We start from the raw sequence: 19,224 nt of genomic DNA, 5'->3' as shown, positions 1-19,224 counted from the left end.
GTCCCCAAGTATAACCACATGGATCCTTCTGTATTCCTCCAATATCAGTCTCTTCTATCATCCTGAAGAAAAAGGATTGCCTTTGATTTCATGACAGTTGATTCTTTTCTATTTCAAGGCCAACTTTGCCTTGCTCATCACCTGTCTTCTCCTTTGCTGATCTTTTGCTCCCTGTGGCTCACAAATGTCCATTAGAATTGTGGACATTTATTTAATTATTATTTCATTTTATTGCTCAGATCTTTATTTATTTTGCTTTTAGTTTCTTTGGCTCCAACACCCCATACTTCAGTCTTTGAAATTTGTGTTAGTCTTTCCCTTTTCTCCCTTATCCTCTCTCTCTCCCTCACTTCCTCCCTCCTTCCCTCTCTCCCCCCCACACACTCTCTCTCTTTCTTTGTATCTCTCTCTTCAATCAGTGCACTTTAATAACTCCTAGACAAGTCAAACTCAATCATTTCTGTTTCCAAGCTGAGAGCATTGTCCTTTGAATGAATGCTGTTCTTGGTTCGCTGGAATTTTTTTTTTCAGTTAATACAAATGTGATGTGTGGTGAATTTTGGCTTGCCAGGGCCATACTATGTGAAGAGAGTATGTGCACTTTAGAGTCCCTTTCACAGCAAACAAAAGACTTATATAAATGTCCAAATGAGTGAATGGACTCTTGGAGGGTTTATCAAAAAGTCAAAGGTTATTTAATAGCTTCTAGATGGAATTTTCCTGATATTTACGCAGCTATTCCAAAAGTTCTATCACAGGGACATATTTTAGAAATAATGCAACTAATAGGAGCTTTAAATTCCATTTTATGCTGGAGCATCATATGGAAAAGCTCTGAGCTACACATGGGAAAATATAGAAGATCAAACAAAAGCTTCAGCATATAAATAAGTGCACAAGCTGGAACACAGGCAATGAAGTAAGTAAATATTTGTTTTGAAAGGTTTGAAAGGTGGTAAAACAGACTGAATGGAGAAGTTGATATTTCAGCAGAGAAACCCAGATATATTTACCTGTGGAAGTAAGATGGGAAGAGTATACCGAACCCAAGAATGTGAATATCACAAAGTTATGTTGTCATAAGGCTATGTGCAAAAGCCAAACTCCATCCCTGCACATGTAACATATGTATACTAAAATTGGAGTGATATGGAGAAGATTAGCATGGTACCTGTGCAAAGATGATATACAAATCCATTAAACACTTTATTATTATAACAACAAAAAAAATCTGCAAGAATAATTTTGGTGTAAAAGCAACATGAGATGAGTTGAAGGCATAGACAAGGACCAGACTGTCATGCTCCTAAAATAGTGGCACGTATAGGTATTACCTGAACATTCACTGGATAATTTCATGAAATGTCCAAATAATTTATAGTGTAAATGTGTGATCTCTGTACATTAATAAATGTAATTATTTAGGTTCACTTAAACATTTTGATATGTGCATTAATAATTGAGTTGATTTTGGAAGGTGTAACCTATTTTCTGATTTAGCAAGTATTTATTGAATGTGTTGTGGATTTTTCCCCTGTATGAGTGTGTGTGTGTGTGTGTGTGTGTGTGTGTGTGTGTGTGTACCTGTATGCCTATGTGTCTGTGCATCTGAATGCTTGTTTGTGATCACAACTGTGTGTTCAAGAATTTAACTCCTATGTTGGATTCAAAACACTGCATTCTATCGCATTTCATCTATCGATGATCTTGCTTTTTGGTCTTCCCACTCTCTTTTCCATACTGTCCCCTGGGCCTCTGAGTGGGAATATAAATGTCACATCTAAGGGTGAGTACTCACCAGTCTCTTGTTGTCAATATTTTGATTAGTTAAGAGTCTCTGCTTGCCCACCCACCAGTATCAAAAAGACTTGAGATGACATCTCAGAGCTGTGTCATTCTATGGATATAATATTTTGAAAGCAGTTCAATTGTGCATCTATTTTAAAAAATCAGTAGTCAATTTTCAGGGCCATGTTAAAGGTGAATCTATCACACTTCTTAATGGGGATTTGAGGTTTTAAAGAAATGGCTCAAGCCCCAAATTTTGAGTGGAAAATCACTCACCCAACTATGGCTCTCTTTCAGCTATACTTTAAACATTTTTGAAAACTATTAAACATCTTTAACTTTCATTTTGCAATTCATTACACTATTGTATTCTTGGAAAGAAGGAACTTTTGTTTATTTCCTGAAGCAAACCAATATTTTTAGAAAAATAAATATTTTAACATAAAATAAAAGTCCTTCACTGATATCTTTTGTTTTCCAAGGTTACAGTAAGAATGAGTGTGCTTAGTATAATGGGACATAATCTGTTAGATTTATTCCTATAAACAACTTGACATATTCTTAGAGAAATTATTCTATAAAATCTATCTCCTCATGCCATATTATCCACACATGAGGAGTTGCATTGTCTTGAACAAATATTGGCTCTCACTTGCTTTATCTTGACTTCTGACAGGATTAGCAGTTTTTTTTCTCAGAAACAGAAGAATTTTGCCCACACTTAAGGAAGAGTCTGTGCAGAAGCAAATGATTCCTGTACAACACTGCATGTACTCAGCACATTTAGGTACCCTAGAACTCTGAAAACAAATGCTTTTATGTTCATGGAGTGTCCTGAGCTTCACAGGAAGCAAGTACAATGTGGTTGAAAACACCAGACATGGTGAGAAGATGCCCTTCTCTGTTGTTTTGTGCTCTTTAATAAAAAAAATTGTTAATCTTTTTTCTCGAGTTGTTTCTATCCCTTAATCCTCCTAGACACTGTCCAAAGTGTGACATCAATTTCTTAAAGGATAAAACAAATTATAATTTTTAAAATATTCTATTTCACTAGTTTGGGTTGGTTGTCTCTGTAGGTTTCCCCATCATGATCTTAATGCCCCTTGTTCATAGAATCCCTCTTCTCTCTTTTTAACTGGACTCTTGGAACTTGGCCTGGTGCCTGGCTGTGGATCTCTGCATCTGCTTCCCATCAGTTACTGGATAAAGGCTCTAAGATGACATTTAGGGCATTCACCAATCTGATTACTGGCTTCCAGTTCAGGCACCCTCTCCACTATTGCTAGTAATCTGAGCTGTGATCATCCTTATGGAGCCTCCACGGGACTGAACTAGGTAGCTTGATCTGCTTAAGGGGCCTCCTAGCAGTAGGATCAGAATCCATGCCTGGTGTAGGCTTTTTAGAGCCCACGGCCTATGGTGGGACAACTCAAACAGCCTTGAGGAAGGGGGAGGGGCTTGTACCTGCCTCTACAGAATGTACTAGGCTCTACTGACTTCCCATGGGAGGGCTTACCTTCTTGTAGGAGGGAATTGGGGGGGGTGTTGAGGGGAGGCTGAAGGGGCATGAGGAGGGAAGAGTGGGACCTGTGATTGGTATGTAAAATGAATAATTATTTTTTTCTAAATAAAAAATGTTCTATTCTCTATTTTCTTTAAGGAGGAGCTGATGCCTACTGTACTCCTCTGACCTTTTGAATTCTCCTCTGTAGGAGGGTCCTATTCTCAGAGCCACATTCAGATGCAGTGGGAGTTATAAAGTCATGAAAGTTCACCAAAGAACAGATATGACTCTCCAGAACTTGGGGCTCAAGGCTCAAGTTTAGTCTCATGATGTGAATCAGCAAGTGAATTATGTCCAACACGGTTCTTGTCACCAGAAAGACACTTAGAGATGCATTAAATGAATATTGATGTTTTTGAGGTTTCAAAATTTGTTAGGTTGTCTTGGAGCAGTTGCCTACTTATGTATGTTTATTCAACCCTGTTGAAAATAGTATATTCCAAATCTGTATTTTTTTGAAAACTTTTAATAAGCCATTAACTTAATTTATGACTACATATAAATTTATACTTTATGTGTCCACTATAACAAAAAACAAGGTAGAATAAAGTTTTCATTAACTCTTTTTCCTTGCTAAATAATATTTAGGGAGAGGATATAAAATTTTGAAAAAGCTGCATGGTCTCCAATGAACAAAGAAAGGATTGTACAGAGCCAAGAAGGAATCATAAATAGCCTGACAAAAACCACTTTTATTTCATCTCTAACCATTTCAAATATATTTTATTAATTCTTATATGATGGTACCAGTAATTTTGCACTTATAAAATGGGGCCTAGACAAAATGTATATAAAATAAGATCTTATTAAATATTCATAAAATAAGTCTTTTTAATACATTTACAAAACAAATTTAGACTTTCTGCTTTGGGCAAATGATTTAGTCCTTGTAATTGGTAACTTACTCTTTTTAAAGTGGCAAGAAGAATGCCTTATGTTAAAGGGTTGAGATAATATATGCAGCAGGCTTGCTCCTGTATGGATAGAATAATAAATAGCTAAATTATATAATTATTCTCAGTAGAAATTAAATTACTTTTCCAAACAGGTTGAAATCCCATCCCTTCAGCTCTGCTTGTTTTAGAAAAGGCCCAGCTGTGTTACACAGACTGACCTCAGAGTCATAATTCTCCTGACTTAGTTTCCACCTCTTTTATTTTGAAATAATTTTGTTTCATAAAACAAGGTACAGAGTAATGTAGTACTCATATGTCACCGGTATAGTTTTCCTAAAAGTTAACATTTTATACACCTTGGCTCATTTACAATCCATTAAGCTTGAATTGACAGAGTCCCATTAGCTGATGTACAGACCCGATTTACATCTATGAGCTCATGCACCACTGCTTTCTGAGTTTCAAATCTAGCATAGTATGTTTCGATTGTCATGTGACTTCAGTCTCTTCTAAGTTATAAATAAATTCTTCATCATCATTTTTAGGTTTCATCTTTCTGAAGAGATCTTGCGTATTTTGTGTAATTCCACTCAAGTAGGATTTATATGTTTTGTCATGATTAAATTAAGTTGTAGTTTGTAACATGCCAAAGGACAAAAGTCACCAAAGGATGTGTTGATGATGTTACTGACAATGTTAGCAAAAGCCATATGTCAATGCGTCTTCCTGATGGGAATGGACGAATGTGACACCTGACAAGTTCTCCATTTTAAAGTAGCCACTTCTCCCTCTGGAACTAATAGACAACTTGCATGGAATTATATTTTAGCTATGCATGTTCCTTCATCCTTATCACTGATTTTCTTATGATTTTGCTCATCACTGATGATTATTTCCTGTAGTTATTGTAATGTGATGTTTGCCCATAGTGATTATCTGTATCTTTAGCCACTCAAAATTAGCTATTCACTGATGATATTGCTATCATCATGGATTCATAAACAAACAGTCATCTTAGAGTGGTGGCTGAGGGGTAAGATGGCTCAGCAGTTAAAGTCACTTGATGCTAAAAGTGACAAACTGAGTTTAATCCCTGGAACACACATTATGGAAGGAGATAACTGACTCCCACAACTTGTCTAATGACTCCAAACTTGCACTCTGGTGTGTGAAAGCTCCAAAACACGTGTGCATGTGTGTGTGTGTTTGTGTGTGTGTATACATATATTTAATTCAAGATATATATGTGTGTGTATGTTTGTGTATATACATATATATATATATATATATATATATATATATATATATAGAGAGAGAGAGAGAGAGAGAGAGAGAGAGAAATATATTTTATACATTGTCATCAAGGGAAATAAAGTTTAATTTGCACAGGTTTATTTTTTTTGCCAAAATTTATCATTTACTTAAGTGGAAGTCAGATACATTCTTAAAATTCAGATGAAGGCAACAAACACATTTTAGTCTGTGGGTGTGCTAGATCCGTGCTATAATTCAGCTTCTGAGTCTGAACCAAATCTGTCAACTCTATCATCCTTAGAAAGTACTGTGTGAGAAGCACACGATCCTTCCTGAGGCATCAAATTATCCAATTTTTAAATATAAGAATTATATATGGTTCTATGACTGTCATACCCAATAAATTGTAAGCTCAAATCATTATCTGACAGTGGTTCTAAGGTATTATATATTTATTGAGCCACTAAGTCAAGGGTGAAAATCCCTACATTTCCATTCATTGGGGGGGGGTGTCTCTCCCCCTCTTGTGTGTGTGTGTGTGTGTGTGTGTGTGTGTGTGTGTCTGTGTCTGTGTTCTTTGTGTGATAGTTATTCTTCATTTTCAAATGATTTAGAATCACTATAGAAACACAGCTCTTGGTGTTTCTATGATATTTCTGAGAATGTTTGACTGAGGAGCATAGACTTATACAGAATGTTGAAAGCACCCACCTATGGGCTGAGGTATTCCACTCAGTAGCACAGGTCTTTAATCGTAGCATTCTGGAGGCAGAGATCTATCCTGATCCCTGAGAGTTCAAGGCCTCACTGGAAACAGAGCCAGGCATGGTGACACACACCTTTAATCACAGCACTTAAGATCTCATGTCTTGCTTGGGAAAGACTCACCTTTAATCCCAGGAAATGATGGTAGGAAGCAGAAAGGTATATAAGGTGTGAGGACCAGGAACTAGAGCCCTTTTAAGCTTTTAGACTTTTAGCAGCAGTTCAGCTGAGATCCATTTGGGTGAGGACTCAGAAGCTTTCAGTCTGAGAAAACAAGATCAGCTGAGAAGTTGGCAAGGTGAGGTTGGGTGTGGCTTGTTATGTTTCTCTGATCTTTCAGTGTTCACCCCAGTACCTGGCTCTGGGTTTGTTTTTATTAATAAGACCTCTTAAGATTCACATTACAAGAATTTAATTAAATAAATTAATTAATTAATTTAAAAAAGAATCAACTAACTTTTCAAAATGCTACCCAAGGATACTGAATTAATTAGCACCCCCTGCCAATTGTATTTGTTTCTTCTAGCTTTGTAAATGAAAAAAAAGTGCTAAAAGTGAATATTTAATTTATTTTGCCAATTCACATATGCTCTCTTTCACTTGGCTAACTTGTAATAACTAAATACCCACTTTTCATCATTCATCTCTTTTCCTTGTGCATGGGATTTAACAAAAGAAAGAAAAAGCAGGACTAAACAACTGTGAAGGAGGCAATAGTCTTTGCAGAAGGAAGTGTTTTGGGTACCATGACCTCACATCACCTGGTTCATAATGCAGGATTCACTTGGTTGTACCCTACAGGGCTCATGTTCTGACACCAGAGGCAGCAACAGTACTAAATTAGCACAAAGTAATAGAAACGTCATGTGTTAATTATGCCATGTTCAGGGGAACATAATGTCCACCACTGAGATGCCAAAATCCAATAATTCATCTCTAAGGCATTTCTGGCTAAAATCTAGATTGGATATCTCATGGCAATGGAAGAAATGAGATGAATAAATATTTCATTTCTAATGTTCTGATTATAAAGATGTTGTTTTAGATTTCACTTGGGGAGGGGTCTGATGCTCTAGGACATGGCTAACTTCCTCACTACTCAATTGTTTTTTCCCTCTCTTACTGTTCCAGTGACGTGAGATTTCTATTTTATCTTGCCTCAGTTGGTGGGAGTTTTTTGGGCCCAAACCAAGAAGAATAACACAAATCATTGAGAAGGTTCTAGAAAAATAACAAGCATGCTCTTAAATTATTATGAATATTTGATTTTTTCTTTTACATTTCAAACAAGATTCTAGAAAGTACTTGGAACCTTTCTTCTCATCTTGTAAGCAATTTTCATTAAAATGAAAATGAATACTTATACCTACCAGCTTGCACCTTATCGTTCCACATTATTTCTTTTTTATTTTATTTATTTATTTATTTTGCCTTAAGTTATCATGGCAAATGAAAGAATTTGATTCATATTTGTCTTTACTCACTTCCATAAAGAAAAAAAATCAGGCAAATTCATTCTCTATACGTAATCAAGGTTCTAAGAAATTCAGATCTATTAACAATTAAGTACAAGCTAAGTGCTTTTAAAATAAATGCATGCCATTTATATTAAATTAATGTGTGCTTTCCATATTCTGTAAAAGTATCAGGGAATTTGATGAAAACCTAGCATAAGGAAAATGTTAATAGCTCCACTGCCCTCTAGCGTAAAGTTTTGGGTATAGCAATACAAAACAAACGAGTTCAAGTGTTTTTATATCACACACATTCCTCTCTATCTCTCTGTGTCTCTGTGTCTCTGTCTCCCTCTGTGTCTCTGTCTGTCTCTGTCTCTGTCTGTCTGTCTGTCTGTCTGTGTGTCTGTGAATGTGTGAGATTTTCTGTATAAAAAGGAATATGCTAGCTGCTAGAATTTTGAATGATTTCTAGCTATCCTCTTCTGGCCATGAGAACAATGAGAAAATATGATGCAAGCTACTGTATCTTTCTGTGCTGAAAGTATTAGAATTTGAATTCTCCAATCACATTGTCATTTCTGCTAGCTCTTCTTTCATAAGCATATGCAACTCACTTAAGAGAAGAACTGTGATTCTACATAGTATCTTTCATATCCCCATGCCCATAAAAATAAAAACAACTTAATTTAGAGAATTTTATTCCAGATACATCACAGCAAGAGTATTTGATAACATTACATTTTTTTTTATGTAGAGGACAAACATATAACCATAAACAAAGGACATGGGAGGGAAAAGAGGAATGTTGACACTAGAATTTATTTTTTAGTTTCTTTTAGACATTGAATGATATTGCAAGTATACAAACACTACAAATTCTCATGTCTCAGCAGTTCATAATGCTTGCAGATCATCCTAACTCTATAGGTTCTTAAACAGGTGATCAGTCAACTGGGTATATCTTAGTTGAACCAGTTTCTATCCCTTGGATTCTGATAGACGGCACCTGATGCCCTCCTCAGTATGGTTTTCTAATGACTAATGATGGGGTAGGATCAGATTCCAAGTTTAAGCACCCTGTTCTCAAACCTCTGTTCCAGGGGTGATATTTCTGGTGCCTGACCTTACTATCCTGTGCTTCTTTCCCAGTTCCTCATATGCAAATCATAAAAGCACCAACCCGATAGAGCTGAGGGAAAGTAAATAAGCTACGGCATGTTTCAAAAGTCATTCTCCAACACAGAAGTACTTAACATATAGACAAATGGAGAGTCTCTCTATGTCAGTGCTTCAAAGCGTGACTCAAGACAACTCGTTAGGAATGGTAATACAGATTCAAAGGGGATGTCAAAGGAGAGATAGAACAAGAGGTGCTGTGGAAACTGAAGTCAACTGTGGAGCTAAGAACTACACTGTCATGCCTTCAAATGCTTTCAGCAGCCGTTACAACCACAAAAGAGGTGAGCTGCAGAATGGGACATTGAAGACCCAAAGCGAGTAGACTAAGTTCTTTGGGAAAGCCTCCCGTGCAGTATTATGGAAAGCAAGATAGGCCTATAGGTAAGGCAATTGGACGGGACCCTTTGAATACTTAAAAGAGTTTTCTGAAAACACACATATGCAAGAACAGGGACTTTTCTTCTGATTTGCAGCCAGCAAAAATCAAACACCATAATTTATTAGGGCATTAATGCTAAAAGACCATTTTATAGGCCCAAGTGTTATAGCTGTCAGTACTGACTCTAGTTGTCATTGTTCAGCCACTAGACATGATGAAAAGAACTTTAGCTCTAAGATTATCGGGTTGAGTAAAACAATAAACAGTACTTGCATTTCTCTTAATTAGAAGTTCTCTATGTGGTTGTATTAGTTTTCTATGAATTAATTACAAAATGTAACCATGATTCACCAACTAATATATATGTATATATATATATCATATATCACAACATATATTTATTTATATTGTATAGTACAACGTTCAAGGAGAATAAACAGAACTGACACCAAATGTATATAATAATTAATCCTTTGAGACTGTCTTAAACATTAGGAAAACATTTCAGAATTGTGTTTGACAACAGAAATATTACGTGGAAATTAAACAGTGTATGACAATTTACTGAACTTAGAACTAACATCAACATGATTTTTTCATCTAAAATTTTATATAATAGCCAAGTCTCTTGGCGCTAAAAACAAGAAAAATAAGCTGCATTTATTCAGGAACTTCAGAGGTGCTTAAATAACTACTGAGCATCTACACATAATTGGTTCAGTTCCAACAAATTCAAATTTTTCAAGTTCATAAGGAGAACTGTCTGTGTAACTACACATACAGTCACAGTCATGCCACATACATGCAATACACATATATAATTACACACATGAACACACACACTCAGATGTAACACGTACAACTGAATGGCTTTCCTCATGAACTATAAGACTGAAGTGTGCAGCACAGTACAATGCTTTCTAAATCTAGCTCCACATTTGGAATTTGTATTCCATTTCGTTAAAGTCAAGCAGTAATTTCTTACACACCTCTGGAACAATTTGTTGAAAAGTTTGGTTTATATCTTTTATCCCATGGAAAAAAATGCCTTAACAAAGATCAAATAAAATGTCATTTCTGCAGACTCACATGGGTATTTTTCCCATTTCCGACTTCAGACTCAAGAATTCTTCAGCCAGTTGTCCTCTAAAACCCCCTGCCCTGGGCTAGGCTGATCCCTATGACTCTCTAAGAGTAAAATGTCAAAACTGCAAGCAGCTAAGCGTTTTGAAAACACTGTCTTTTAATGCTAAAAAAAAATTATTCCCAACAGAAATTACTATTGCATATCCCATCATTTACAAATGCCAAGTATGGGAATGGGAAGCTGGAAGTTCACCTGAAGAAAGTGTATCCGTGGAGAGACAGCTCAGTCTTGAAGCCCAGTTGACTGATTATTTTCCTGGTTGATTTACTGTATGACTATAAGTGCCAAATATGATGGCATTAGTTTTCTACTGCTATTTGTTCTTTTACTTGGAAGCATCACCTGGGAGGATATTCTGCTTTGCTAAGGACTCCACTTGGGAACTCTAGATGACTTACTCAGGGGATTTACTCAGTTGATTTTTGTTACATGCTTTTAACACCCCACCACCACCACCACATACACCAGTTTCATGATGCTACCTCTTTTCTCACTTAGTTGGGCTACTCTTTGCTAAATTTTGTGTGCCAAATTTGATGGTACATTTGATATCCATCATCAGCTTATACATCTGCTAGTCTGTTCCCTTACTGTCACTTGTTACATACCCAATAAATTCCCCTACTTGAAACTCAAAGCATGGCTACTGTAGATCATTCTCTTGAACATACATAACATGGAATTGCAGCCTTTTACCCTTTGAGCAATTTCCTATGAAATAACCAAACGGAGTTGAAAATCATCCTTTAGTGAGCATGCAAATGTCTGTCACCTCCTCTGTGATGTTTACTTGTTACCATTACATTTTGCTTAAAAACTATGTTACTGCTTGCTGCTTTTGGCCTAAATACACCGTAGCCATAGATGAATCTGATGAGACTGTGAATACCTACATCACTTGAAGAACACACTTGTTTTGACTAAATGTTTGTACCCATAAGATGATACCACACACGCCAGACGGAGGTGGCACACACTTTAACCCCAGCACTCAGAAGGCAAAGGCAGGTGGATCTTTGTGAGTTTGAGGCCAGCCTCGTCTAGAGAGCAAGATCCAGGAAAGGCACAAAGCTACACAGAGAAACCCAGTCTCAAAAAACCAAAAAATTAAAATAAAATAAAAAAGATGATACCACACACACCATAATCAAGAATGAACAAATATTGGACCAGATTAAAAAATATATTAGAGATAATAAATCAACTAAATGAACCAGACAGTGAAGCTTGAGAGATATGGATGAACAGGTTCAGATTAGAGAAATAAACAGGGTCCAGACCACACAAGTCCTATGAGAATGACTGCAAAACTGTTAGGTTTTATGACTGGAAACCTTAGGAACTAGAAACTAAGCAAGGCATCTGATTTGACTGGCTCTGGGATCACTAGTATGCAGTTTGGATGGTAATTTGAATGTACAAGGCACCAGAGGACACAGTGAATCACATACACATTTTTTGAGAATGCAAGAGTCAAGAGAAGAGGCAATCCTGTGTTCTCTAGTTTATTATGGAATATATTGCTGACCAGCTCTGGTTTAAGATTTATGTTGGAAAAACAATTTTCATGCTTTCTGTGGAGATACAGTAGCTATATAGTAGACCAGGAAAAATAACCATTCATTTTTGGTGTTCCAACATGAGCAAATGATGCATACTCCCACTAATGGATAGGCCAAATCTCAAACAAAGTGCAAGTTTTAGGAAAGCAAAATATGAGTTTGTTTTAGAATTTCTATCTTTGCATGCACATCAAACACTGAAATGCTGTGTTAGACAGACAGCTGCATCAAGTAGTCTGGAAGTAAAAGTGAGAAGAAAATTAAGTAGACATAGGAGAGCTTTGTATGAACAGAAATGGCAACCAAATGATGAGACTTATCCATTAAGACCACTCTTAGAGCAATAATCAAACCTTCGAGGATTTGATTACAGAGATTTGTGCCAAGAAGACATAAAGCAATCCACAAAGAAGAAAGAACACCAGGAAAATGTGGTGGGCATGAATACAGAGATTCAAACCTCTCAAAAGAAAGATATTGATAGCTATTGACAGTGTCTTCCAAATTCTCTGATGATCTAGCAAAGTATAATTTACTTACACCTCTCATCAGGACTTGAAATAGTAGCTAAAGACTTGATTCACATATTTGAAGCCCCAAGTTGAGTCACAAAATAACAATAAACGAATAAATCCCTTCCTTGGAGTTTGGTAATGTAAAGACAAGTTGGAACAAGAAGCAAGTGGAAAAGAGAAGTATGAAAAGGAAGAGTCTTGTTTGTGTTTTGGAGGACCTTAGCTGAGAAGGAGAATGGAGAAATGAAACCAAACTTAGCTAGTGGAAGTGTCAAAGGAGATTTTTTATTTATCTCTCACTTATTATGCTTTTAAGAAACTACAACAACCACACAACCTCATTATTGCAGCACTCTTCACATGTTCCTTGATATATTTATGTGGGTATATTGTAGCCATGTAAGAATATAGAACACATTATTACTTCATTCACTCAACACTTGTTACATTACATTAACAGTAGCACTGGCTCTGTTTGAATTTCCATTAGGACTCCTTTCTTTCAAGGTAGGTGCAATTTTATAAATCCCACTGAATCAGTGTCTGGGAAGATGCTGGCACAGAATGGCTACTAAATTTTGACTGAATTAATAATTTATTAGTAGGGTCCAGAATAATGATGTACTGTGTGAAAGTTTGAAAGGCCTTTTGATGACTAAAAAATGTCCATGGTAATAATGAGCTACAGCAGTCAAGGCCATTGAAAAGAGGAAGGAATGGCAACACTGAGGAATATAAATTCATTTGCTCTACAAAGACAGCAGAAAACACTTATCACAACATAATCTCCTGAAAAGCCCTGAAATCTTCAAAGTTGCTCCCATTATTTCATTCAAAATCACAAATATAAATTGTATGCCAACAAAAGAAGAATTTCAGCTCACATTCCCCCAATATTATACTTAGAACATCTTAAATTCCAACAGTAATTTTCAGCAAGATATAACATTAAACTAATAGTTTTAAGGCATCATGTTTGGAGGACCTTAATAATGTATATATACCTCTTTCATCTTCTTTAGATGCACAGGCTAATTAGTTGTGTGTGGGTAGGTGGGTGGGTGAGTGTGTATCACACACCATTAAGAAACTATATGGAAGACTTTAATGAAAAAAAAAAACACATCTTTTCAATTGCTTTCTGAAATTGAATGGTTGGTTCAATCCATTACACTTTCCATCTGCCACTGAATCGCTAACATCTCTCTCAATCTAATGCCAATATAATTGTCACAGGTCTTATTCTCACTGAGTGGAAATGTGATAACAATAGTGTCCTCAATTTAGTGGATATCTAGACCATTTAAATTCATGGACTATTCTGAATATAAAATATTCCTATGCATCTGTCCAGTCACCTAGTTAGTATAAACCTGAAGCCTTGAATTTTTCTTTTCCAGTCCATTGTGATCCAAGTTCTGATTTTGCTACCCAATTTGAGTAGTTCATATTCATTCATTCATGAAGGAACATAGAATAAATATCTTCCCAGATTTTACCTCCCAGATTTTCCTGTCCCTTTATATAATGAAAGACAAGAATCATTATAAATTAAGGAGTTCCCACCACTGCCTGAAGGGCAGCAGAGGCCTACAAAGTTCCAGGCTCTTTAACATGCAGAGCCACTTTTAAAAGTTCCCAAGAGAGTAGGAATTGTATATTTATAATTTAATACTCTTTTTAACATCACCAAAAAGCACAAGCTAACAAGCTCAGTCACTTGGTTATGTCTTAATGAGACACTTATGTTTTGTCTTACAAAATTCTCACGCATTTCTTATAGCATATATTAATTAATGTATTTCAGTATCTGCTTGCTAATTGTTTTTTATTTTATGTTCCAAAACTATATACTTCTTAAATTAATATTCCTATATGCCTTATAATTGGTTGATTCAAACAGAATTCTACTAAGATGTACATTAATTTATACTAATAGAATATTATCAGTATAATTATATGAGTGAATCAATGTTTTTCTAGAACATAATGGAAATCTAAGGGGAATGACCACACTGACATCTTTCAGGGAAGGATAGAAATATATTTAAATGAAAATGATAAGTTGAATAAAATCCAATATGCTTTTTTAGAGGTCCCAATTTTGTCATCAAAATTAATATTTCTTTCATGTAAATTAAAATTTCTAAGCATCTCAGCGTTATTCAATTGTTTGAATTAATCTCTCCTCAAGTGGGGGGCCTGATTTTCAGGTGAATTCTTTCCTCTCATTTTCTGTTCATTTCTCATGGGCTATGTGATGCATGACAAGAAGCTTTTGTCAGACCATGTGACCAACCACCACTAGGCTTGGAGTTTCCATATAATGCCCACTCACTCTGTTGATATCTACTTATATCTTTGAGATCAAAAGATGTCATCTTCAAGATTTAGTCTGTTACAAGAGTTATTGTAAAGCACAGTGAATGCTCTACCTGATAGTTAAAGCAATTGTGTGAATTCCTTAAGTAAAACAAAAACTATTTTGTTCATTTAATATTATTTTTTAAATTTTTGTTTAGTTATGCATTTTGATTTTATTTATTTATTTTTATTTACTTAAAAATTCCATGTTGTCTGTTGAAATTGCCTTAGAAAATTATTGAAAACAACATTACTTCCTTTACATAAACTGAAAGTTTAAATCCTCTTAAAAAATTTAATTACAGGTAAGAGAAGGAAATAAGAGAGACTATAAGAGAGAGAGAAATCAAATACTTAATTCATATTATAGAATTGTCCAAAGTGAAATTACTCATTAAAATATTTAGTTGTTTCTATAGCTTTGTTCATCGTTTTCTTATCTCTCAATTTTACCTTTTATATTAAAGACATTTTACACAGGATATAAATCTGAAAACTAAAATTGATAAAAATAAATAAATAAAATGCCTGGAGATCAATTAGAAACAGAGCATGAAAAAAAAATGTCTAGTTTCCATTTCTTTCCACAAAGAGTTTGGTGTTTATATAGAACAGCTAATGCTATCTCAGAAATGATTGCTAGGGAATAAAACTAGATTAACTATATTTGGAGGAGTAAAAACAAAAACAACTGCATTTAGACAACAAATACTCACTTATTTAAAAGTGCTCGGTACTAATTTTAATAAGAGAAATACCTCACTGGGACTGTAGAGAAGTGGTTAACTTGGAACTGGGTTGTTAGTTGGGAAGCTTCAGAGATGCCCTTGTCTCTGGCTGGTCTTACAGGTGTGCCTGAAGCTTCACCTAGCTTTCTATAGATATTGGCACCTGAATTAATGTTCTCATGTTTGCATAACAAGCACTCCTAGCCACTGAGAAATCTCTGCACCCCCTGGAGTTCACCTTTTTATAGAAGAGCTAAGATCCCGTAAGACAAAATCCTCACACTTTTAAATTGTGGTAATATTGGAAAGCAACCCCACATTTTCAAAGTCAAAATAAAACAAGAAAATCTCTAAAGTGATCCAATTGTTTTTCTAACACGTGTCATGATGCTGGCATGCCTCACTGACCTTTCCTGCTTGCATTTGCAGTTCTTGTATGTAAAGGTCAAACCATGCCTTTGTTGTGTACCAATCACACATTACTGGAAAGAGGACAGACTTGACAAGCTTAGAGAATCGGACACTGTGGGTACATTTAGCTTAGGAAGGGTAGAAATTCCTCTATGCTTAATAAAGACCCAGTGGGAAAATGTCACATAGATACACAACTTTGGAGTAATTGTAATTTTATACAATGAACCCAAGAGTAGGAATTAGACACACAGACTATCCACGAGTACTTCAGAAGCCCAAGTCTCATGTTTATTAACATTTTACTTGTTTTTTTTATGTTAATACTTCTAGGGTAAACAAGTGGTCATCTATTTTCAGTTAGAATTTCAAGCATGGTATTACTCTGACAAACATCTAATTCCCACGTTTTCAAAATCAAAACAACAAACAAAAAAGGGAGAATACAATGAAGTATGAGACAAAGCAAACAAACAAACAAGTCAGGTTTGTTTACTTACCTTATTAAATAGAGCACACAGATGAGTTCCCAAAGATATGAAAATGTACCTTGTGTACTTGGCAATGATTTTATAGTTCCAGCATGGGTGCATTGTTTTATTCAATTAACAAATGTTGAGGTTTGTTTTTTAGAGCTGCAGTTCAGGAATCAGAGTGCAGAGTCTGAAACATTTTTGTATTTTTATAGTTTTTCTGAATGATTCTGAAGCATGTCTTGATAACAACTACTGGAAAAGAAACTGAGAAACAAAGAGCTGTCTACTGATGGGTACAAGTGCCATGATTTCCAAGGCTTATTTCTAGATACTGTATTATCATGACAATGTGAAAATTTAACATGTATAGAAAAGTATGACAGCAAAGGGCTTATTAAAATATTTGGCATTCACTGCTGATGTCTTCATATAGATAATATGTAAAGGAAGACCAAAAGCAAGAGAAAGGGTAAGGTGAGCTTGTTATAGTTTTATGTACAAACTAGATAGGACTCTGGTAGTCACACTTTCCTTCAAAGAGGAATGTAGATGTTATTATGAAGGTTATTATGAACTTTTATGGACTTCACTAATATAATCATTGGTAACAACCTGACTTGGCTTTGTTCAGAGGAAATTCATTAAGGGTAGAAATAAAGTCACTCAAAGGAAGAGTGCATTCCATCCCCAGAGTGTGCCATTGGTCTGCCCATAGTATACAACTGTTCTGAAGACTTTTGAGCTTCTTGATATGACCATTAGACCTCTGACCCCAACATGTAGCAGGTGAGGCTTTTCATGTATATGTCCTGTTATCTCAATCCTTTGGAGAAACCCTTGAACACTACTGCACAATTATTTGCTTGTCCGATTCATGGAGAAATCTCCTAGAACTTAAAAATGTCAGTTTACACCCTAGCACAACTTGAGATCACTGATATGAACAGGTGTCTGTGGGATGTCATTCTGTATGCTGTGAATATGTGTGGCTCACGTTGAATAATAAATAAAGCTGTTTTGGCCTATGGCTATAAAGCGGAGATACAGAGAGAAGGGCAGATTCGAGAGAGACACTAGCCCACTGACAGAGGAGAAACAAGATAGCAGATCGGTAATGCCATGGCCACATGGCAGCATATATGTTAATAAGAATGGGTTAATTTAAGATGAAAGAGCTAGCTAGTAAGAAGCTGAAGCTATAAGCCATACAGATTGTAATTAATATAAGCCTCTGTATAATTACTTTATAAGTGACTTCAGGATAACAGGTGAGAGAGATATGTCTGGACCGTGGGGCTGGACTAGACATAGAGGAACTTCCTTCTACAGGTGTGTCTGTTCATGCTAAACACAGCTTTTAACTAAAAAAGAAAATAAAAGCAATGTAGTCATTTCTTTTCTACTTACATGATAAAACACCATAAAAAAGGCAAGGACTTATTTGGGGTTCAAGTTTCCAAAGTGATTAGAGTCCATTCACCATTATTGTATGGAATCAGGGCAGCAAGTACTAACCATGGAGGCAAGATTAAGACCTGATCCACCATCAGGAAGCAGAGAGAGAGAGAGAGAGAGAGAGAGAGAGAGAGAGAGAGAGAGAGAGAGACAGAGAGAGACAGAGAGAGAGACAGAGAGATTGAGAGAGACAGAGATTGAGAGACAGAGACAGAGAGACACTGAAACAGAGGGACAGAGACATATATTGTATATATTGTCTATCTATATGTATGTATGTATATGTGTGTATATATGTATATATAGAGAGAGCAAGAGAGAGACACAGAGAGAGAGAGAGAGTGCAACCCAAAATGTCACTTTTTGAAACCTCAAAGCCTGTCCCTAGTGACATATTTCCCTTAACAAGGCCACTCCTCCTAAGTCTCTCCAAACATTCACCAACTGACAGTCAGGTCTTGAGATGCCAGAGATTTATAAAGCATCTTATTCAAAGTATCACAGATACTTGTCTTCCAAAGAATGACATTATCGTGCAATACTGTGTGGGCAGAGGCACCCAGAACTGTGCAAATCTGTAGGACTGCACAAACCTTTATGAAATTTCATTAATTTAGTTATCTGTGGGAAATAGGGTGAAAATGTCCACTCTACAGGAAGAATCACTTCCTTGTCTTAGTCTTTCTAAAAGTAAAAGATTCATTTCAAGGAAATTAATAAAGGGATACGCAGGACTTTGGTTGATAAGTCGTTCCTGTTGCTGATGCTCAAAGCAAGCTTTCTGATGCAGTGTGTTATTAGAGCTGGTAGGATACCTTGCTCAGTCTTGACGCAGGGAGGAGGGGCTTGGTCTTTCCCAGCTTGCTATGCCAGCCTGTGTGGACTCCCTAAGAGAGGCCTTATGTCTTAGGAGGTGTGTATGGGAAGTTAGATGGAAGGTTGGATGGGAGGGAGCTGGGGGGAGAATGGGAGGGAGGGGGAATTGTAGTTGGTATGAAAAACACAAAAGCTGATGTCCTTTGGGCTGTTTCACATATAACAAACAGTAGCTAACGTCTCATTGCATTGCCCATCTGCTTTGTAGAACTTACTCTCACGAGGCATGAACCCATGGATAGATTTTGTTAACTTTTCTAAGGCCTTCCATATTCCACACTTCTTGTAGTCCTTCCCAAAGTCTTTTTTTTTTCCTACCCCAAACTCCATTTCCACTTTTCAAAGATGACATTATTCCAAATGATGTGCACTGTAGACTTTCTTGTTAACTGGATGCTATTTTATGCT

The 19,224-nt window shown here is 36.0% G+C and overlaps 1 pseudogene; it reads left to right on the top strand.

Annotated features, from left to right (window-relative positions):
• The first annotated feature begins 1,115 nt into the window (after positions 1–1,115).
• LOC114699042 lies at positions 1,116–1,216 on the top strand (annotated as a pseudogene).
• The last annotated feature ends 18,008 nt before the right edge of the window (positions 1,217–19,224 follow it).

The sequence above is a fragment of the Peromyscus leucopus genome, chromosome 14 (assembly GCF_004664715.2).
Source record: "Peromyscus leucopus breed LL Stock chromosome 14, UCI_PerLeu_2.1, whole genome shotgun sequence".
In the NCBI taxonomy this organism is placed as follows: Eukaryota; Metazoa; Chordata; class Mammalia; order Rodentia; family Cricetidae; genus Peromyscus; species Peromyscus leucopus.
This window is presented reverse-complemented; position numbering and strand designations above follow the sequence as displayed.